General features: G+C 46.1%; 1 protein-coding gene across 1 annotated transcript in view; it reads left to right on the forward strand.

The window, feature by feature from the left end:
• Nucleotides 1–528: 528 nt before the first annotated feature.
• Nucleotides 529–23,921, forward strand: part of FOXN3 (forkhead box N3) — a 301,023-nt gene continuing 277,630 nt past the window's right edge. The window contains exons 1-2 of the mRNA XM_086709045.1: nt 529–547; nt 8,476–8,591. The gene's annotated coding sequence lies outside the window, so the exon portion shown is untranslated. The remainder of the gene's footprint in view (nt 548–8,475; nt 8,592–23,921) is intronic.

Here is a 23,921-nt window from a genome sequence, read left to right on the forward strand (position 1 = left end):
ACTTTGCAAGACCTCCACTGCCTTTCATAGAACTGCTGAGGCACATTTCTGATGGCGTCTTTATTCTGGTGCCATCGCACAATAACTTCTTCTTTGGGGAGACGGGATGGTCACCTTTTTGTCCCACCCACACTGTTTTAAAAGAAAGAAACAAAGTTGTCTATTTCTCCCGGGAGAAGTTAGTGAGAGGATCCATTGCGTTTGCTGTAGCACCTTAAGCAGCACCCAATAGGCTAGGTTGGCACACAGCTCATTTCAGCTGTCCGTATTTTCAGGTGTACCATATGTATTTAGTACATCATTTGATAATGCTAAAAAATATTAAAGCAGTGTGAGACTAAAGGAGAAAGAAGATGAATGTTAGCATTCCCCTGGGGTTCATGGGTGAAGGAATTAACACAGCGTGGCACTCTACCCTAGCTGTGTTTGTTTCCATGGCAACAGCTACGTACATGTTTCAGACTATCTACAGTGACACAGTTGCAGAAATAGTAGCTTGCAGGTTTCTGATATCGCATCAGTGGACAGGCAGCACGCACTATATTAAGTAAGTGTAAAAGAATTTAAAATATAGCTCTGATTCAGATGTATATTAGCTCAGCTGAGCAATGTGCCGGGGTTTCGACGTTCCCCTTCCTCACGACAGCAAAATCTGGGCAAAGTTGAAAGTTGCAAGATTTCAGTCAAACAATTGTCCTTGCTTGGGTAAGAATCATCAAATGAAACAAATGTGAGTGAGTTACAAAGGTAAGAAAACGGCCTTGGCAGATGACAGATTTAAGAAGGGTATTGTCAGTGAAGCTAATTTTTTGGAGGGGGGGGGGTAGTGCTGGGTAAGGACTGAAAGCTTTGCTTGAAAAATAGCTGAGTCTCAAAGCAAATCGAATGTGCAACAGAATCTTTAACTGCTGCTGAGTTTATGGCAACTAAGGTCTTTGCGTGCATCATTGTGGGAATTGCTTTTATATAAAAATGATCAGGTGAGGAGCAGAGAGGTTGATTAGGTGTGCAGCTAAAGGGAATTTGGGGCTCCATTGTCTTTTCTGAATGCTTATGTAAATATCTCTCTTCTCGCGGGGATGACCCTGGTTTGTCTTTGACATTTGCTGCTACTTTTGTACCATTTGCTGGTTCTGTGTTTATATTATGCTGCCACATTGTAGCCTGGTACGACTTGCGTGTTGGTTAGAGAGCAACCAAAAGCAGATGATAGACTTTGTAAGTGTGTGACTTTGCAGTCAGATTGTACAGTAATTTAGGAGAAGTGTTCAGATATGTATCTGTTTACGTGGTAGACTTCTTCTTTTGAACAGCAGGCTAGGTATTAGGTTAATGGATTTCAGTGTGCACTTATGATTGCAGGAGCTTTCGAGTATGTTGTAGTTCAATTTATACTGAGTTTTTAATGTCACAATATTTTTATTTATGCCCATTATTCAGTTCAAGCTACATTTACCTTATAGTTTTATTATTCATCTATCAGTGGAGAGAATGTAAAATGGCATGGTAATTTAAGCTAATCTATTCATTTGAGGAGGATTCATTTTCTGACCATTGGTGGTGGACTTTTACAAAAAGTGGCTTGAGACATGCAACTCTCTTGGTGTGGATGAGACTGTTTTTTCTGTGCACGGGAAACTACAGGGACTATCCCGTATGTTGTTCCTCACAGTAATGATTTGCTTAGATGTTAACAGAACGCCTATTGGAGGGGTCGGAGGGGCGGGGGGACGTTATGCACTCTGGACCTTCCAGAACACCTGGGTATGTGGAGGGCTGGGACAGATTTTGAATCATAAATCAGGGACTTGAACCCTAGATTCGTCAACACCCCGGTGGACAGATACGATCTGCCTTTCTAAATAAGGTGGCCCAAAAGAAAACGAATGTGGAAGCCTCCCATTTTTTTTTTTATTTTTTTTTTTTAAATTTTTTTTTCAACGTTTTTTTTTTTTTTTTTTATTTATTTATGGGACAGACAGAGACAGAGCATGAACGGGGGAGGAGCAGAGACAGAGGGAGACACAGAATCGGAAACAGGCTCCAGGCTCCGAGCCGTCAGCCCAGAGCCTGACGCGGGGCTCGAACTCCCGGACCGCGAGATCGTGACCTGGCTGAAGTCGGACGCTTAACCGACTGCGCCACCCAGGCGCCCCGGAAGCCTCCCATTTATGCCCATCTGTGGGCTGAGCCACCCAGAGATGGGAAGGGAAGTGTGTGTTTTCTATGGAGAATTAGGTTTTTGGCGGCTCATGCCCAAGGCAGCTCCTTCCTCAGAGGAGAAGCCCCTCCTCTTACTGCCGCGCTCATCTCGGTTTTGTTGTGCGACACCAGCCCATTTTAGGGTCTGCGGACCCCCTCCCCGTGCCCTGTATCATGGTGGTGGGCAGCTTCTCGGTGACAGCTGCAGAAGCCACCTGTGCTCGCGCCCCTCCCCCCACCCCCAGGCAGAGGAACCAGATACCGTTGGTATGAGGGTCTGCGTGATTTTCTACTATTACACTTGAGGGGCCCTGGAAACTTGGGGTTTATTAACCTTGGGCGAGGACACCAGGAATCAAAAAAGTGTCCGTGAACTACTTCGAATGACTAACTCAACTTTGGTCTTTTTGTGAGCGCTAGAGCAAGCCCTTCCAATCGTCGAGATGTTTGTGCGTTTTTTCCATCATCCCCGAATATTTTCCAGCATGGGGCAAAAGAGGGAAAACAACAACAACAAATCCGTGAGTCTATACCATGTGGTTTTGACTCTTTTGTAAGAAGAGAAAAACACAGGAACCTAGATGCAAAGCCTTAGGCCAAACCAGTCATTCGAATGTAAAATCCTGGCAGTGCTTGTAGGAAACTCAATTGCTTCCATTTGAAGGGCCAGGAAATTGATTTGGAAAAAAATAAATTTGAGGGATTCCCAAATAGTGGCAGCATGGAGTGAATAAGAGAAAAATGAAGGTACAGACTGATCGTATTACCCATCTCAAACGGCAGTAGAATTGCCAGGACGAACTTCCTGCAGCCTAGCTCATTTGGAGCGTCCACTGCTCAGAACTTCTGGAGGTTCTTGGTGTCACAGGGTAAAAGCCAGTCCAGAGGCCGGCGTCCAGGGCTTTCCCCACCGGTACCTCTTCAGCTCTTTTGATGAGGGAGTGTGAGGCAAGCTGAGGGCAAAATACAGACCAACGGCACCCCTCCCCACCTCCCACCCCCCAGGTGGGATATGTGGGATGTGCCTCCGACACTCCTGGCTACCCAAGAACAAAGGAAAGGGCTTTAAGTGCTTGCCATGGTGCTGTGGGAAACTAAAGCGAATGAAAAATGAAATTTCCTTACTGCCTACAGCCCATTGACAAGTCCTTGAAACTGGCAGAGTGACCTCCCTCTAGGAGCTCAGCTGCCTCCAGGATGACACTTCGCTAGGAGCAAAAGGCAATCTTGGCTTAACGTCATCCTGACCGCCACCCCCTTCCCCCAGGGTCCTGTAAGTCTACTTTAACATATAAAAATCCCTTTGGAAACTTCCTTTATCTCACCTGCCCCAAGATACATGCTGGCAATCATACTCCAAGCTTATGACCCCCTGATATACATCTGAAGGGTCTCGTGACTGAGGTTTTACTGCATGGTAATAAACAGCATTTTCCTAACAACACCTAGGTCCTGGAAACCTTGCTTCCAAAAATTCCTTAGGGACTTATTTTATCCCTAACCCCCTCCCAACGTGAGGATATATAATCAGTTACCTGTGCAGCACTTCCTGCCCAGGGTCCTGTCCCTGTGCTTTAATAAAATCACCTTTTTGCACCAGAGACGTCTGCAAGAATTCTTTCCTGGCTGTCGGCTCCGGACCCCCCGCCGTCACCCCAGAACTTCATCACTTTGTCTCTAGATCTCCTTTTCCTTGAGCATCTTGTGGCATTGCCCTGGGGTACTGCATGCTGTGTCCCGGCCATGCCGGGAAGTTTCTGGGCCTTTGCTCTGGCCACTGCCTTGGCCCAGATGCCTTTATTCCCATCTTTCCGGTTCTCCCATAAAACCTTACAGAAGTCTTCCCTCTCACCCTCAGTGGGATGATTTCTCCACCCTTCATGTTCCCATAACAATTTCCTTTTCTGCAATTACAGCACTGAACTGCACGGTATTAAGATTAGTTGTGTCTGTCATTAACTGAGGTGTAAGCGTATTAAAGACGGAGGACCATGACTCATGGACTTGAGTAGCTTTTGCAATACCTAGAACAGTACTGCAAGCTGTCATATTTCATTGAATCCTTAAGACCTTATAAAGATCTCCGTCATTACACAGTCTCCAGTGCTCATGTCCTCTGCTCACAGGGATATACTGAGGCTCCAGAGGCTGTGTCTGTCACAGCACCAAGCATCTGGACCAGTTCAGTGTCTTTCAGATGCTTCTAAACTTCTGGTTGTTTGCCATCATCTAAACACAGAAACCAAGTGAACGGCTGATTTCTTTTCTCATATTTATAGAATCACGAGATTTTACAGCCAGAAGGAACCTTAGGGAGCTGAACTCCTCGTATTAACAGGGGAGAGAATTGTAAGTCTGAACTGTTAAGGGACTTCTCCAAAGCCACATGGTTGGTTAGTGACCCAGGCATGTGGATCCAGCTGATAACCTCTCTACATGGTCCTCCTGTCTGCCGAGGCTTCTTGGCTGTGGCCTTGGGTTTCACTTAAGACATCACCGGTCGGCTCCGGCTTTCTGCCTTGTGTTGGGGTTGGCCGGCTTTCTCTACGTAAACGCCATCATCGAACAACAATCCGGTTACCCGCTCTTTGCTAAAGGCTGATATCATGGGAGTAGAATTAAAAACAAAAGTGGACTTGGGTTTAAATCAGGGGCCCTGGGAGCAGTGCTAACAATTCCTTAGCCATCGCCGCGCTGAGGACACAGCGGCAGCTGCTGAACTCGGTCAAGTTCAGACCCTTAAAAAGAGTGGAAAAAAGAAAGCACATACTTTCCAGTGCCTGGGCACCACAGAGCCGGGCCAGCTGGGCGCAGCACCGTGGCAAAAAGATCTCTTCAGTTTCAGAAATATGAGACCCTGTGCTTGCACACAGGGAGGGGCATGGAACGGGGCTGCAGCTAGAGCTGATTGGCATTACGTCTTCGAGCTTACTTCTGCCTGCAGCCCTGTCGTCAGACCCCGCCCCTATGGGAAGAGCCCAGGAGTATCTAAAGAAAGAGCCAGGCCTCCAAGTTGACATAAGGAACAAGCTGTGTGAGTGAGTGTGTGTGTGTGTGTGTGTGTGTGTGTGTGTGTGTGTGTGTGTGCGCGCGCGCGCGCTTGTGTGTTTAAAGGCCTGTGTCTGAGGTCGACAGGCTTTTTCAGAGGCACTCTTGGCTTTCTGTGTAAACGTGTACTTCCTCTTGTCCAGAGTTAGCCTGTTAAGGGAATAAAGCGCAATTCAGGTTTCCAAGTTGGAAGCCTGATTAATCTCTCTGCCAGTTACATATGGAAATAAATTAGTAAATGGTCCATCTGGGACTAAACTACTGCAGAGATGATAAATTATCGCCATCGTATACGTCAGTGTTGCTGAAGACTGAGTTGTGCTCACCAGGAACTGCTGAAAGATAACTGGATGCTCTATTGTGGTCAGAGAAATAAAATTAAAAACAATTTCTGAGTAAAAAATTTACCTTGAGAGGTTTCTTGGGAGAATGGTTTTGTTGATGCCAAGTTTGTTCCTTAGGACTGCTATCCCTGCAGATATTTGAAAGGTGAGTCTCAAGGGCATAGGAAATATTTTATTTTTCTATTTTCAAGGGCCAATACAACAAGTATTAGTACCCAGATGTCTCAATGAGCAGGATAATTCTGTGCCTTACAGTAGCATGGTGCTTTGTAATTGTCGTAGCAATTTCCTGTCTGTGTTTTTCTTTACATTTCAACGAAGGTGGGGCAAGTTCTTGTCTCTCGTTCTGGATCAGTGTAGAACTGAGGTTTCAGGGACCGGGTCCCTTATGCACAATGACTCAGATGGCCAAATGGCAGAACCGCATAAGCAACCACATATCCCCGATTCTGAACCCCGCTTCGTTTCTATCAGTCTTGATTCTGAACCCCGCTTCGTTTCTATCAGTCTTGCACGACGTCAGAACGTTTCGGTGTCCCCTCATGCACTGAGCAGCGTCAGGCAATAAAGCCGTCTATTTATGTCCGTTTTCTAGAGGCAAAAGCCGTGCCTTCTTGATCGTGAAAAGTCCTTTTTTTTTTTTTTTTTTCTAAGTGGAGATGTTGAAGGTTGGTTTAACATTTTTCTTACCTGTTTTAATTTGTTTAAATGGAGGTTATGATCATTGACATGTTAGTTTCAGATGTACAACGTAGTGATTTGAGATTCGTGTACATTGTAAAATGGTCACCACAGTAGAAGTCTGGTTAGTACCCGTCACCTTACGTAGTTACAAAACTTTTCTTCTGATGAGAACCTTTAAGATCTATTCTCTCGGCAACTTTCAAATATGCAATATGGTATTATTAACTGTAGTCACCGTGCTGTGCATTACTTTCACAGGTGACGTATTTATTTTATAACTAGAAGTCTGTACCTTTTGACCCCTTTACCCATTTCTTCCCTCTCCCCATCCCTTGGCTTAATCTTTTTTTCCTACCATTAAAGGCACACCACTATCCGCATGAATTATTTTATCAAACTAAAACCACAGATGTCTTCAGGGGCCCTTTAGGTATGGTAACATTTTGCCCCTCTGCAGAATGGCCCGAGGCTGCTGTGACCTCTAAGCTTCTTGTGCCTCCTTTCAAATTTTCTTCTGCGTCTTCCTCCTGCGCAGGACTCTTCAGCGGTTAATCCTTAAAGCCGCTGAGGTGTGCACCCCTTTAAAAAGTGCAGTAATAAAAAACAAAAGTACCGAAAAGCAAACTGGCTTTAGGAATCTCTAAGTCACCTGGTTTATCAGACATCCGTTTCTAACCAGAAGCGGCGGGTGCCACTTGGTGGTCTTCACACAAGAAAGAGAAGTCACAAGCCCCTAGCACTTAACCTGTCTGTGCTTGGAAGCAACCTTGTCTCACCCAGACCACCTTCAGGTTTCTCAGCCCGAGCTGGTGGCTCCAAGAACTTGGATGGCCCCGCACACTCTCTTGCCTCTGGGCCTTTGCTACAGCTTTGGCCTGTCCCCGCCTGTCAAAATCCTGTCCGGATCTCAGGGCCTGTGATTATTGTGATTGTCCCGACGCTTTCCCTTCCCTGCTCTCTCCACCCCAACCTGAAACGGATGTGTCCTCAGAAACCCTGCAGCTGTGTATTAGAGGAAATAACACTGTCTGTATTCGGGTTGCCTGCTGCTCGGCTCGCCTCCCTGGTGGACGACACGTTTCTGAAAGGCAGGGACTTCATCACGTTCGTTCTCTCTCTGACTCTTCCGCCCTCCCCAATCCTTGGTTCAATGCTTTGCCTTTAATTGAAGCTTGATGTGCAGTATAGTAGGGTGATTTGACTTGACAACAACAGAAGGGGTGTCTTTGAATAGGTGGATCAATGAATAATCCAAGTTTTGTCAGGATTACTTGGAGGGCTAGTTAAAACGGATTGCTGGGTCCACACCTCCGAATATTCAGATTCAGTAGATCTTGGGTGGGGGCCAAGAATTTGTATTTCGAACAAACTCAGTGATGATGCCACTGCTGATGTTCCAGGGACCATAGTTTGAGAATCACTGACCTGATGAATTTATTTCCTCACGTTCTCTACACTGAAGTGCACAGGATAAGCTCGTTCTTTTCGTGAGAGAGTCTATCCATTTGTCTTCTTTGAGGCGTAGGCTAAAAAAAAATATCTTCCATCACAGATTATTATGCAATCTATCTCATGTACCAACTTTCCTATTTTTGCAAGATTATTGGTTAAATGTGGGCCAGTAGTTTGCAGCCCATTTAGTGAGTTTGAGCTTGATGGGATCTTTTCCTCCAGGAGGAGAGCCAGAGGAATTTTATTTTAAAGCAGCAGAAAAGAGCGTCATTGGCTTTGCAGCCTGTGTATTTGGTCCGCCCAGTGGATCAAGGCTGGTCCACATACTGGAACGCTGGCCGGGAGTGGTGCTCTGATGTTTCTCCTTTATAGTGTATAGAGTGTTTATAGTATATAGACAAGTGTTTATAGTATGTAGACAGCTATAGTGAAGTAAAATGATCTCACGAATGTCACGTGGCCGTTGTAGTAAAGTAAGATAATCTCATGATATCTGTGGCACGCATTTTCAAATTTCTGTGTCCCTCTGTGCCCCATGAGGCAGTTGTAAGAATACTCTGTTGTGAAAGGCCCAGTGGTTCAATAACTTCCCAAGAAATAAGAGGTAACTGTTGCAATTGATTCCCTCCCCCCCGCCCCAAGGGTTGCAGCTTTTAGAGTCAGGCCAGATGACAGCCATTGTTTTGAGCGGGTCCTCTCTCATCCTCCGGTCTGATCCCGCCTTTCTTCTGCTCCTCTCTACCAGTCGCTAGAAGCGTCATCTCCTAGAAGACCAGCGTTCTCGTGATTATGGAGGCCTCTCTGTCCTTCCTGTGACTGGAGCAATGCTGACCTTGGTGTCTTGGACCCATTCCGACTCAGGTAACCAGGCTCTGCCTCCATCCCCCCCCCCCCCCAGGGAGATTGCACTGAATAAATTAAATACCAAAGCTATATTTAAATGCAAATGCCAAATTGATTGTTGCTTCATCAATTGGGACCCTCCCCCTCTTCCTCCCAATCTTCTCAATGATTAATTTATGCAGCTGATCAGACTGACAATGTGGTCAATCCAATTTAGGCATTAAGATAATGAAAACATTCAATCACATCTTTATTTAAAATTTTGGAGTGTCACAGATACACAGAGCAACAGGAACACTGCTGGGCGTCTTCATACAGAAACTCGCTTCTGCCATAGTTCCTGTAAAGCAGTCTCTTTCCCATAATGCCATGTTTTACTTGAATTATATTAATCTTTCCCATGTATCTTTTGACTGAATGTAGTAAGTATTGCGGAGTACCCGTTGCGTGTTCTTGGGGCAGATGGGAATAAAAAAGAAAAAATTGAAGGCACGGAGCTCGCCTCCCAGAGTCACGGCTTAGCCAAAGATCCGTGACTCACTCGTAAGAAAATGGCAGATGGTGGTGCTCAGTTTAGGGCCAGTGCTGCGTACTAATTAATGGTTCCCTCTTTGGTTGAGGGAATTGAGAGACTTTGAGGATTGGGACTGAAATAATTAGGGAAGAATTCATGGAAGAGGGAGGGCCTCCGGGGGGCTTTTTTTTTTTTTTTTTGGCTGTGGCTCATCTGGCCAGGCTGAGGGAAGGGGAACAACATGGCACCTGGATAGGAGGGTGGGAATGAGCCCCCTGTGAGCCTGGGCAGTGAGAGCCCTGGCTGCGTGGGCCAGACAGGGTTCAGAGGACAGTGATCCAGTGTCCCAGCCAGAGCCAGCTTCCCCCTCTGAGCCTGGGTCCCATAAGGTGTCCCTGGGGAAACTCCACTTGCCCTGTTGTGGAGGGGGCTTGGCTGGCAGCCGCCTTCAGGGACAGTGGTCATTGTTGCCTCACCCCCCCCCCCCCCCCCCCCCACCGGCTTGGCTGCTACCTTGCTGGCCTTTTTTGCTTCTTCGGGCCTGCCCGCGCGTGGCCTCTTCTTGTCTACCTGATGCTTTACTCTTCTCTTCCCCACCTGTTTCCCTCCCCTCCAAGCTCTGCATGGCAGCTGCGGCTTGACAAGGCCTGGGGATAAGCCAGAGGCCGCGTGAGGTCAGTACCTGCTGGTTTTGAAGGGTAGGAAGCCTAAGCCAAGAACACGAGTTTGCGGGTCAGTGTTGAGATTTCTGAAAGCCGGAATTCAGTGGAAGTCTCAAGGCTGAAGCTGGGGCCCCGGTCAGGGAGCCAAGTGTCCTGATTTGCTCTGGGATAGCTCGGCAAATGCTGCCCACACCTAGCTCTTTCCCCGGGCCCGCTTTTGGATAAAGCAATGGTGGCTTTCGCTGGGTCTTAAAGGTGCTACTGACGTTGCCTGCCTAGACTCCTGCCCATCCTGTCGGGCCTGTCCTGGCCACGGTCCCCCTGCCTCAGTGTGATCCAGTGCTCCCGGAGCCGAGGGGCTTGCTGACCCAGGAGCTCAGGCCTTCCCGAACATGGAGCCCTGGGTCCCCTGCCACCGGGAAGCAGAAGAGCTAGAATAACAGTCTGTGCTCTCCTCTCACTACAGTGATTGTGGGCCTTTGTCTTCTAAGCCTAATCCAAGGCTCAGTCAAGGGGCCCGTCCGGCTCCTGGGCCAGGTGCGGTTTGCTGCTTGTTCATGTGTGGTGCACAGGCGGAGACTGGTTTCTAGAGGTTTTTTCTCAATAATTATTTTTTAATGTTTATTTATTTTTGAGAGAGAGAGCCCGAGCGCTAGTGGGGGAGGGGCAGAGAGAGAGAGGGAGACCCAGAATCCGAAGCAGGCTCCGGGCTCCTAGCTGTCAGCACAGAGCCCGACGCGGGGCTCGAACTCACAGACCGTGAGATCATAACCTGAGCTGAAATTGGACGCTTCACCGACTGAACCACCCAGGCACCCCGGTTTCTGCATTTAAAAAAAAAAATTTTTTTTAATGTTTATTTATTTTTTTGAGACAGAGACAGAGCATGAACAGGGGAGGGGCAGAGAGAGAGGGAGACACAGAATCTGAAACGGGCTCCAGGCTCTGAGCTGTCAGCACAGAGCCCGACGCGGGGCTCGAACTCACAGACCGTGAGATCATAACCTGAGCTGAAATTGGACGCTTCACCGACTGAACCACCCAGGCACCCCGGTTTCTGCATTTTTAAATGGTTGGAAAAAATTCAAAGAAGAATAATGTTTTGTGCCGCATGAAAATTAAATGGAATTCAGATTTCAGTGTCCCTAAATAAAGTTGTACTGGGACGCAGTCACATTCATTTTTGGATTATCTATGGCAGCTTTTGCGTAATGGCAAGAGTTGAATAGGTCCGTCAGAAATCGTAAATGTTGACTGGCCCTTTGTGGAAAAAAATTGTCATCCTAGCAAATCGCCTAGACCCTTGTGTGACACAAGTGTTTGAAAAATTTGAGGTGCAGAATATTTTGCACCATGAAGAAACGAAGTTTGAGGGGTGAGTAGGATTTGCATAAGAGAGGCAAATTGACCATATTCTGGATGGGGATTTTTCCATTCATCCATTTAACCTACAAGTAAATCTAGACGTGACCTTGAGGCTACTTCATGTCAGAAACTTACTTACCTATTAGCGCTGTCTTTGAAATGAGGCATCCAGGCTTCTTGGGGTAAACTGAATGTTGGAACAAATCAGCACCAAATAAAAACACACCCTGCATTTTGGAACTTTTCCCCTTTTTACTTGGCGTGAACGATCGTATTTTAAACCAAATAAATATTTTGTTTTAAATCAAGTAAGCATTGAAGACTGAGCATGAGTAAGCCATGCCATTTAATCTTGGCAATATTTTCCCAATCTGGTGGGGATTCTCTGGTATTGTTGAGTGGAAACTGCTCCAGCTATCAGAGTTGGAGAAGTGGGTTCTTACTCCTATTAAGTAGCTGAGCCAAGGCTACTGGCTTTTTACCCTCGGGAGGGTAAACAGTATTCCCCAAATCTCAGGGTTAGCGCAACAGAAGTTTATTTCTCACTCACTGGTTTGTGCCAGTGTGGCCACCCTCCATCCAGTTATGAGGATCTGAGCCTTCTCCCTCCCGTGACACCTGCATTTCAACACGTGGCTTCCTGGTTGCTGCGGCATGTGAAAAAAAGAATTGAAAACACACACCCTTTCTTAAGTGCCTTAGACCAGAAGTGACCCAGACCAGTTTCACATCCACAGTCCATTGGCCAGAATTAGTAACATGACCCTCCCTTGTTGACGGGAGGCTGGGAAGTAAGTACAGAGGAGCATGAGATCTACTTGGGGTGCCCTTGCCCTTGCCACCCTGGGTCATCGTGGGAAACCCCATACTTTTTCTACGCTTTTCTTTCTTTGCTCATCATTTAAAGGCAATTCACCCAGCTCAACACTTTTTCACACAGTTTATGGGAGGCTCAGATGCGATGTGCGAAAGAGCCTTGAATGGTAGGATGAGTTGTCAAATATGTAAGAGGTAATTGTTACCTGATTTCTTTATCAGGTACTGAGTGGTGATGGTGTGGAGTCAAGGTAATGGCCTCCGCCCCAGTAGGCCTGGGGCTGTGCAAGCCTTTGCCAGTTACCTAATGCAATTATCATGCAGTCTTCCCTTTCACGCCCAGAAATATCCTAGTATAGACAACCAATTATATGACCACCCCAGCTTGACCCCACTGGTCATCCTTCAAGATTAACGTCAGCTACTGTGTAGGTGCCTTTTCGGAGTCACGCTGTTCGAAGCTTTTTGCCTGTGCTGCCTCATTTCATCCTCGTAACAAACTTTGGAGGCAGGTACATGTAATCTCATTCTCGCTGAGGTAGCGGAGGCAGAAAGGTTTGGATGGAATCCAGGTCTGAACTGCTCTTAAGCACTCCACTGGGCCGCCTTGCTCATCCTTCTCTAGGAGTGCCCTCCTTGACCGTGTGGGCCCCCCTTCCTTGACACTGGCTTGGGACCTGCTCCCAGACCACACACTGGAAGAGAGCTAAGACCAGCCCTGGATGAGAAGGTGAGGCACAGAATCGCTATGTGACTCTCCAGAGCCAGAAAGTAGCAGGACCCGTCGTCCCTTTCCATCCATTACCCTGGACATCCACAAGCCCGGCTTGTGTTAACCCGGGGCGCTACATTTGACACAGGGGGAGGGGTTTTATTTTCAGATCTAGGGGACGGGTAGAACTCTAGCCTGTGAAGACTTGCCATGTGCAGTGCAGTTGATTCAAACAGGCTCCTTCCCAACACCAATAGCCAGGAGGAACTGAGCTCTGTTTTCAGGCAGTTTATTTACAAATGTGTATATTAAAAAAAAAAAAAAAAAAAAAAAGCCAAACCACAACCAAAGACTAGTCTGCTTGCAGAATAATATCAAACAAAAACCCATTTATTCACAAGATGGTATTAATTTCCCTGGTTTCTGGCCTTCCCAATCAGTGTTCAAAACCAAACCCATGGAATCAAAGGGAAGAGTCTCTGGGAAAGGAACCCAGTGTGGCAGAATCATCTCTTGGCATTGCTTGCTTCAAGACCCCCCCCTCCCCCCGCCCCCAGAAAATGATACATGTGGTTTCTAAATGTACAAAGAAAACTAAAGGAATTCCATTATGAAAGAAAGATTAGATGGAAATTTCTAATCCTGTCTCATAAACAATATAGGAATAACTTTAAAATATTCTGCTTTAAGCATGCATTTAATTTGTGCTCTGGGAACCAAATAATGTTGCTAAGATAAAACATTCTAATAATGATTTATGTAAATTTATTTGTACAAAGTAATGGTGTAGTTGCCTATAGCAAATTGCTTGGAATATGAAATGACATTTATGAGGTCTTTTTTTCCTCTGAATTAATACAATGGAGAAAATGAGAGACTCCAGAAAGGAAAAAAGAAATGCTTGTTCAAAATGGAGTCTGATGCCTTGGGAAGCAGAGACGGCTGGACAGGTTACACGGTGTGAAAGCAGTCAACAAACACAGTTCAGCATGTTTTCCAGGATGATCCCATTATCTCAGCCAGGTTTTAAAGTCACACAAAGAGTGTGTGTGTTAGGTTCTTAGAAGGCTAGAACCCTTTATTTTAGTGGCCATAAGCCCGGCAGACACCGGAGTCCTTTCAGAACAGCCAACGACAGATGACTTGTTCTCATGGTGCCCTCATAGACAGGGTGCTTACGGCGTGGGATACAAGGAGGCCAGATGTAATTAAAAATTGGGCAATTCATCTCTGCTCCCAGTTACTTTAATACCAAGGGAAGTTATGCTTGAGTCACAAATGTTAATAAACAAAACGAAAAACCCTCCCAAGGACTGATTCATAGACCTACAAGGATTTTTCCTATTGGCTGCCCAGTTAGCACCTTTGATAATGACTCTAGGTGTTTCCTGGAAACCTTTAATTAAATGGAAATACCCATATATGTAACAGAGAGTTTCTGGAGCTATGCTTTGGCCTTGTAAGTGCCCGCTCTAATTTGCCATAACCTGTATGATTTGGAAAAGGTATGATATTAGCACCTTAGTTTCAGAAGGCATTTACTTTTTTCCCCTAAAGCGTTTTTGCTATCTCCCTTGGTTATTGCAATCATTTTCGTGAGGTAGGTTGTAAGAGTTTGTATTCCCTATATAGGGAAACTTAGAGGGGGCGCCTGGGTGGCGCAGTTGGTTGAGCGTCCGACTTCAGCCAGGTCATGATCTCGCGGTCCGGGGGTTCGAGCCCCGCGTCAGGCTCTGGGCTGATGGCTCAGAGCCTGGAGCCTGTTTCCGATTCTGTGTCTCCCTCTCTCTCTGCCCCTCCCCCGTTCATGCTCTGTCTCTCTCTGTCCCAAAAATAAATAAAACGTTGAAAACAAAATTTTTTTTATAGGGAAACTTAGAGCCACAGAAGTCACAAAGCAAGGTCACGAAGCAAGGTCACAAAGCGAGACATCACGAGGGGGGAGGGAAGCAGCTTCCACAGGAACCTGTGGGCCCCTTGTCATCAGAAGCTAAAGCAGATGGAACGGGTTTGTGAATTCTGGAGAACTTGATTTATTTAAAACAAATTTCAGAGTTTTGGTCCCTCATAAGCCTTTTTTGAGTTGCACCAACTCTCTTGAAAGAAATGGGTTAGTCTGGCTGGACGGAATGGCTTTGCAATCAGGGCGTTGGCTGTGGTGTGGCCAAGGCCTGGGGGCTGAGAGTTAGAGCTTCTGAGAGAGGGGGTGGAAAGGTTGAACAGGACTTTCAGACAGAGTGAAAAGATCACTGGCTACAAGGAAAGGAGGGCATGGCCCGGGTTTTTAGCAGCACGAGTTAAAGTGCCTGTACCATAAGAGCCGTGGCTCATGGCACGGTTGGTTTTAGTGGCGTGGCCCAAGATTCCCAGGGGGACGCAGTGGATGTTAGGGCCACACTTCCAGAGTCCAGCTTTCCTCTTCCTAGCTGAATGACTTCGGGTGTGACTTTTGAGCTGTAGATTCCTAGAAAATAATGTTAAGGGGTCTGAGCCTCCATCTCCCCATCTGTAAAATGGGAAGAGTGATATTTACCTGGTAGAGATGACATGGGAATGGAATAAAATAATTCTTATACTGGGCACGGTGCTTGGCAGGTAAACACTCATTTTATGGTAGCTCTTAAAATGATTGCAACGGTTATTCCTTGAGAAGGGATGGTCCTGACTGATAATTGGAAACAAGATTAAAATCTATCTTTTATTTAAATGAGAATTGGGGCGCCTGGGTGGCGCAGTCGGTTAAGCGTCCGACTTCAACCAGGTCACGATCTCACGGTCTGTGAGTTCGAGCCCCGCGTCGGGCTCTGGGCTGATGGCTCAGAGCCTGGAGCCTGTTTCCGATTCTGTGTCTCCCTCTCTCTCTGCCCCTCGCCCGTTCATGCTCTGTCTCTCTCTGTCCCAAAAATAAATAAACGTTGAAAAAAAAAATTTTAAAAAAATAAATGAGAATTAACCGAAAAGATTTCTAAGTCAGTTGTTTCTGTGTTCTGAAAGATAACAAGGTAAACATGGGCGTTCCTTCATTTGTCCATTCAGCGAACAGCTCTTGATGTCAAAGGCCCTTTGCAAACTGTTTTCGAGGGATGGAGAGGCCAGATAGAGAGTTCTGGTCTCAAGGGATAAGGGAGATTTTTTTTTTTTTTTTTTTAAAACATGGGCACCGTGCAGGCCACATTAGTCTAGATGGTCTTTGTCTTCTAAGAATTCAGAAATTAAGCTGGCCTCAATCTTTAGCTGTTGCTGAAAGCCTTGGTTCTGGTCCAGACTCTACAAGTTGGTTTCCTTTAGAATAGTCATCTTGGCTGGCCATAGAGTAGGTTTATGTCAAGATAAATGGATAGAAAGTCTTTGGTCATTTGCTCTTCTGTTGCTGCTGCCTGTAAAAGAAGCCATTCACATTCTTTGCACATGTGTTCTCGGCCGTTGTAGGTCAGGCCCCTGGGCTGAAAGTGTGAATACTCCCTTTTGTTAGAATTCATTTCCATTAGAAGCATATATACTACTTTCTTATCAGGGGTTGAAATGAATCCAGTGTAAAATGTGTTGACTTTTTTTGAGATGACTCCGTAGTTCTATCACCTTAGAAAAGGTGTTTCACAGAAATTCTCTCAAGGAAGATAAGGAAATGTGAAATATTCTCAAGCAAAATGAGAAAATAAGTAATAATTCTCAGATCTGGGCCCCAGTCGGGTCTATTTCAGTGGTTCCTGGACACCGAGGGGCCTCCCGCGTGGAAGGCGGGCAGAGGGGATGCTTGGGCACGGAGTCCGGTGGTGGGGGTGGGTGCCGGGGGCAGACAGATATGCATAAATAAGCATTCAAAGATGAACTCTTCCCTGGGTCCAAGGCAAAGAGAAAAATAAGCTCAAGACAGTGAGTTCAGTCTCCTTACTTGGCAAAATAAAAAGTTGGCAACCTACGTTCGTCCCCAAAACTATTTTTGAAATCTTATTGTGGTGCAAAATCACGATCTGGGAACCTCCCTGACTTGAGTTCTTTTGCTTCTCTTTGGTGCTATTCTCACCTCCCTCTCTACCTTCCTCACTGGCTCCCACTACTGTTTACTGGAGGTCCCCGCCTGTGGCTTAGCCTCCTTATTAGAAAGGAGATTAGCAAGTGTTAGACACATACCGGCAGTTAAGACTTTCTTCATGATTGAAGGAGGAGGGAAAAAAAAAAAAAAAAAAGCATTTGAAAAGATGAGTAGGCATCTATCCATAGCACTCTGGATTGAGAATGCACGTCACACACGTATCTCCTGCTGGAAATCCGGCAGACCCTGTCCCGGCCAAGGCAGAGGGTGAGCTCTTACTCCCCAGGGAACGCGCTGTATTGTACTGTTTCCCGACGGTGGATACATTTATGTGTCCGCATTTGTTTTACTCTCCCTCTGGTGTGTGTGTATGGAACTCCCCAAACGATATTTGGGTGCTAAGAGGGGATTGAGTCGTTTGGGCCCAAACTCTTAACTTCGCTTAAAGCTCGGGCCTCCGTCGATGGTGGTAGCAACATAGCACAAGGCAGAGCTTTTTGAGTTGGCTAAGATAGAATTAGCCTCAAAGGAATAATTGGAACTCGGAGCGGGGGCATCCACCATGGAGTCAGGAGACAAAGAGCTGTTTTTGAAGTTGATACCCCTGGAAAGAGAATGGCATCCAAACTGGCCTTGTTAATATAAAATAACAGCTCATCGTGAAGGAAGGAAGGCACTTTGTAAAGGACATAACGGCATCCCCAGGCCCAAGCCAATGGCCTCTTAGCAGGTAGACTTTCAACACCTGGCACTCCAGATCCTAGGAGAAGGTACGTTGGTGAGTTGAACGTATCTGACAGCAGGTGGGGAAACCCACTCCCGAGCATTACTTTATTCCTGCCAGAAGCTGGGGGGACCTCACTGCTTTCCTTGACTGTGTTTCCCTGAATACCAGAGGATATCATTCCCTCACATATAATACATGGTCTCCTGGTGAACAAAAAGAAGCAGGTGATTGGTTGTAGTAGCTATTGGAAGGTCCAAATTACTCCCCGGTTAGAGTTGAATAGACTTTACCTGTGATTTGTTTGATCTGGTGAATGGACCCCTTCTCTCCTGAATCAGCCTTGGGTGAACTGGCAGAGAACTGGGCAACACTAAGCACTGTTCAAGGACTGTATGATTTCTAGAGTGTTCCATCAGGGCCCACTCAGGTAAAGAAGTGACCTGCTCTTTTGCAGGTGTGGGCTGTGTGGCAGGTAGTTATGTGCTTCATGAAGGCTTCTAAGTAGTGACGGTCCTATCTTTGTCATGGCTTTCAACTCTACCCCTCCCGTGATTGTAACTGAAATATTATAGTTACAAGAATCTATTATTGTGTCTACATGGGTGTATTCATGTAATGCATGTGTATGTGTAAATATACGTGTCTATATATGTGTGTGTGTATATAAGTAAATTATGTCATTTGATTCTGGGACACTTTATAGGCTTCGTCGTTTTCTGAAGGTGTGGAAATATCTAAATGACCGCCACTGTGACTGGTTCCACTTCTATATCATTCAGTCTCTACTTTTTTTTTTAGCTCTTCTATCTGTGACGTGTAAGCAGCCCCTGGATATATAGGTGCTTAACTGAACAAAAACGCCAACAAGCTGCTATTTATTTTCTTAAACAGCTTGAGCAGAGATATGTGATCTGATTGCCAAAAATTGTTAGCTTATCACTGAACTGTCCTGATGAGTCTTATTATTCAATTTGCATTGCTTACAATAGTAATTATTACTACATAAAAGAGCATGATGCTTTTATTTTTTGTATAGTTCTTTCATTAATAATTTAATTGACTGTTGCATCCAAGTGGTTCTGTGACACACTCATCAGAGTACTTAGAGACTGGCCCTGGGCACCTTGAGAAATCAGAATTTAGGTATAAATTGTAAGGCTGGGGGTGAATATGCAGGTGACCGACAGGTCCTTTGGTCCCAACAACCAACTGTTTGGCTGTACATTTCCCTCATATTTATTTCCAAGCATTTCACTGATTCACCAGCAATGAGTCTCATCTAGCTATTTTAACAACCTAAGAAATAAGATCACAATATAGTTATTTTGCTCACTAAAATGGCTAGGTTGGTACTGATTTATAAGTGAAAAGGTATTGATGTTAAAACAATATATTGACCCAAAATGACTGAATTGGTGGCTTCGCATAAATAGAATCTGTGTCTATGGTGTCTGTTCTTTAGAAACAGGAAGATTTTGGGGCGCCCGGGTGGCTCATTCGGTTAAGCGTCCCACTTGGGCTCAGGTCGTGATCTCACGGTGCATGGGTTCGAGCCCCGCGTCGGGCTCTATGCTGACAGCTCAGAGCCTGGAGCCGGCTTCAGATTCTGTCTCTCTCTCTCTCTCTCTCTCTCTCTCTCTCTCTCTGCCCCTCCCCTACTCACACTCTATGTGTCTCTCTCAAAAATAAAGAAACATTAAAAAATTAAAATAAAAAAAAGAAACAGGAAGGTTTTATGGTCACAGCTTAGCCGACGTTCCTAGACGCTCCCGCGCCTATGCAAGACATATGTTTTGATACATCTTGTGATAGACAAACTTAGTTTGTGTGTTTTTTGGTGTAGGACAGTACTCCAAATTTTGTCCTTATCCGTGTCTTATATATTAAATAAAATGATGGATTGAAATATGCCTTTGGAGGCATGAGCACCTGACTTTGGTGGGCATCAACCCATCGTGATGTTCAAGGAGCTGCATTTCAACACTCTGGCTTCCACAGGGGAAATGAAGTCAATGAAGGAGTTCCCATTTGGCCAGCCCAGCCTGACGTCTCAGGGGATGAATGCATGCGTCGACCAAGAGTATCATGGAGGAAGTTTTTCATGTCAGAAATTGGAGTTTATGAAAATGATTGTCTTTTTCCTCCCGTAATGGATGATGCATTTGGAGCAGGTTTTGTTTTGTTGTTGTTGTTTTGTTTTTTTAATTTTCAATTTTAATTCCAGTTAGTTAACTTAGAGTGTTATATTTGGAGCAGGTTTTAATGTTGCACTCGAGAACCTATTTGCTGGGACTCAGGAAAGGAATTGGGGGGTTGTTTGAGAGCTCAGTTCTATAATTTACCTTTCAAATAGGAGTTTGACTTCTTGTAATTAAAAATTGTGTCTAGGTCCCTAACAAACAACCGAGTTCTTAAGAAGTACTGGGAACTCTATGGCTGTACGATCTATTTTAATGCAATTAAACACTTTGACAGTCATTTACCAGTTTAGAAGAAGGCCGTGTTCTGGTGGCTAAGTGGTATATAGATATGTCACAGTGAAGGCTAGGTTATGGGGTAACAGACAGCCCCCCAACTCAGGGGCATAAAACAATGGAGGTTTACTTCTTGCTCACTCTGTGCATCTACGAAGGCTAGCTGGGGACCCTGTGCTGTGTCATCCTTGTTTTTATCAGATAGAGGCCGATGGAGCATTCCCCATTACGGTGGCCGAGGGAAAGGAGAAAATGGCGAAGCACGTGCTGGCCCTTCCAGCTGTCCAAGAGTGACACATGTTACTTCTACTCACATTGTATTGGCCAAAACTAGTCACATGGCCACACCCGACTGTGTACTTGAAGGAGGGAGCTGAAATATTTATAACAGCTCTGTTAGCTCTATGATGTCTATAGTGTGTACCCTCCATATTCTAAATGTTTCCTTATTTTCGTGAGAGAAAGTATGCATGTGTGTGGCAGAGGGAGGGGCCGAGAGAGGAGGGGAGAATCCCAAGCAGTCTGCATGCTCGGCACAGAGCCTGACGTGGGGCTCTGTGCCACCAACCGTGAGATCACGACCTGAGCCAAAATCAGGAGTCGGACGCTCAACCGACCGAGCCACCCAGGTGCCTTTGCACCTTCAGTATTCTAGATGGAACTCTAGCAACCTAGCTCAATGGAAGCGAGGGAGTAGAATTTATGAGAGAATTCTTTACACCCTTCAGAAAAATGGACTGGTCACCTGAAGTGGGACTGGTTTATTTTTTTCAGTACCGTCCTTTCCAGGGACTGAACGAAGGGGGGTGACTCGGGCTCTAGCTGCCCCCCCGCCCCCACCGGTACTCTATCTCACACAGACATAAGCCACTGTGTGTGTTATACAGATGCAGCATCACGTGAAGTTCCACAGCCCTTCCCTTCCTGGCCAAGCAGTGCTGCCTCTAAGCTCCTCCTACACAGACATTCCAGAGTGGCCACAATCCCTCGGTTTTCCCTTGTTGGCTGTTCACCGTGGACTGTCCTAGCGTTGGACGTCACCCTTTATATTTCATTTTCCTAAGTGGGCATCTGAAGGTTTCTTCTTACAAAGACAGCGCCCGTGGTGGGGCGTTGGTCTGTGCATACAGCTGCCCGGAAGGAAGTTGTTCCTCACGCACCGGGCTCAGGGGGGCTCCTATCCTGAGGAGCCTCGCTGCTCCAGGGCGCTTGCTGGAAGTCTCCCTGCCTGGAACAGAGCGCTGGGGTCTGGGCTTGGGTTGTCGGTGCAACGACTTCCATCATGGCCTTGGTGAAGCCGTTCAAGACCTTGAGAAGAATATATATGCACCTGAGAGAGACTCCCTTAGCCAGCAAATTTCAGCTATCTGGAATATAACCAGGAGTTAGGGAAAAAAAAGTCTCAGAGGACAAAAGAGCTGTCTCCAAATCCAAGCATTAAACTTTAAGTAGATCTTTACTGGGTTTGTGTTCTTAATGTAACCACGCTCCTAATTAACGTGGCTTTCTGATTCTCTTTACTTTTATAGATGAGAGGTTGAATAATTTGCCTAAACTCTCCAAGCTGCGAGTGGTAGAACAGGTTCTTATGATTCTAGACTTAGGAGGATAATCAGTGTTTAGGACGGTAGCAGAAAGACAAGGAGAAGGGGGGAACTATATTTAATTCTTTTGTTTAGAAATTAGGAGCGCCTGGGTGGCTCAGTTGGTTAAGCGTCTGACTTCACCTCAGGTCATGATCTCCCTCTGTGGGTTTGAGCCCCGCGCGTCGTCGGGCTCTGTGCTGACAGCTCGGAGCCTGGAGCCCGCTTCGGATTCTGTGTCTCCCTCTCTCTCTGCCCCTCCTCTGCTCACGCTCTGTCTCTCAAAAATAAATGTTAATTAAAAAAAAAAAAAAGAGAGAGAGAAAAGAAAGGAGTAGAAAAATATATAGTAATTGCAGCATGAGTCCCTTCAACATGGCCACTTTTATTTCTTAGTTCTAGCGTGTAATGACGATGGGTTGGCTGAGAAATCCCAGCAGGTGGAACTGTGCTTCCTGATTGTGCCAAACCAATGTGAAGTTACTAGAGTTCTCTTTGCTGAACAGCTAGTTTAGCTGGTGTATAAATAGATGCTTGTAAAATACTTTCTGTAGCGTCAAGATGAATGAAGCCTTGAGTCGGTCTGTGTCACGATGAAGAGCCCGGTCCTGGGGCACTTGGATAGGGGACGCAGGGCTTCCGGAATATCTGGGCACAGGGATAGACCCCTCCCACACGACTGAGGATGGCCACCTCAGGAAAGAAAGTCCCCTGGAGGAAGCGAATGGCGACCAGCTCATTGACCTTCTCCTGCGTCCTTCATCTGTGTTGGGCCTCACGGTCTTCAAAGTACTGTCACGCACGCGATCTCCTTGGCTCACACCAATCCTGCGTGTCAGGCAAAGCAGACATTGGTGTCATTTCCATCATCCAGGTGAGGACGGCCAGGCTTAGAGGGAGGTGCTCGCGGTCACAGTGCCCGGGAGAAGTGGCACCCGAGCGCTTCTCTATGTCGCGCACTCGGTAACCTCCCACCACCCTGAATACCTGTGCTGTTCATGCCTGGGGAGGACACCAGAGGGTAATGGAAGGAGATCCTTGCCCTCCTGCAGAGAGCTTTCTTGCCCAGTTGAAAAAGGCCAGTTTCACAGAGAAGGAGAAAAAGGAATGTGAATGTCCAGTCACAGCTGCGTGAACCACTTGGCTCTCAGACAGAAGCAACACTTGAGATGACACGAGCAGGAGAAAAAACACCTTGGAACCTCGGGCAGTTGGTGGACAAGGCTTTCGTTGTCTGCTAGACACAGTCAGCGACCTCGCAGCTGAAGGAGACCACAGTCCTGCTTCCTGGGTCGAAGACGAGGCTATGACGTCCCTGTCAGGCCAGGAAAACACATGCTTGGGACTGCTGGTCCCCAGGGGGCCCTCACCCTAACCCTGGCAGCGTGGAGCCCCGCCTGCCTGCTCAGCCCTGGTGTGCCCGGACAGGGCAGAGGAAGGAGTTGGCCACAGGTCATCGGATGCTCTTCCCGGTGCTGGGGGTCAGGGCACCCTCAGATGGGCCATCCCGAGATCTGGTTCAGGCTCGTCTCTAGAACTGGTCAGGTGCGACTTTAAGCCAGTTAGAGGACCACTAGGTCTCTGGTTTTCTCACCTGTAAGTTAAAGAGTTCTTGACTTCACTCATTATTTAAAGAGGTTCAACTCAAACCAACAAGGAGATACCGCTTGTGATTTGTCTGATTGGCGAATATTTAAAAATTTCGGAATATCCAGTTCAGAGAGGGGTTGGGAAACACAGTTTTCACGGCAGGGAACCCAGGTGGTGCATTTGACGACATCTGTCAAAAGTTATATGTGCATACTCAGCAAGTTCAGCCTTACAAATGGATCCTGTGGATTTACTCACCGAGATCATCAAAAACGAGCGAGTGAGGGTATCTTAATATTGTTCATAATAACAATAGCAGCAAATTGGAAACAGCCTCAGTACCCATCACCAGAGTTTGTAGCCTTGGCACGCTGGTGAGCATTCCACTTATAAAATAAATAAGTCATGGGGTTGTAATGTACATCAAAGGGAATATAGTCAGTAATATTGTAACAGCTTTGTGTGGTGACAGATGATAGCTAGACTTAATTGTGAGCATCATTTAATAGTGTATAGAAATTTCAAATCACTCTGATGTATACCTGAAACTAAAAGGCCATCGCTTGTCAATTATACTTAAATAAAAAAAAGATAAACGGGAAGAGTTGGAAAGGGTACAAAGATATAATGGTACAAGTAATAATAATACATATTTTTTGAGTGTCATCCCCATTCTAAGAAGTTTACGTGTATTAACTCCCCTATCCCCATTTTACAGACGAAACAGCTAAGGCACAGTGAGGTTTAAGTTCAAGATTATATAACTAGAAAGTAGCATGGTGATGGGAGTGAATGGCAAGTATTCTGGCTTCAAAACTTTGTTCGTTGCCTTCTTTCTTAGTTGGTTTGGACAGCTGTAGCAAAATACCCAA

Source organism: Puma concolor, chromosome B3 (genome assembly GCF_028749965.1).
Source record: "Puma concolor isolate L17-30 chromosome B3, mPumCon1.1.hap2, whole genome shotgun sequence".
Lineage (NCBI taxonomy): Eukaryota > Metazoa > Chordata > Mammalia > Carnivora > Felidae > Puma > Puma concolor.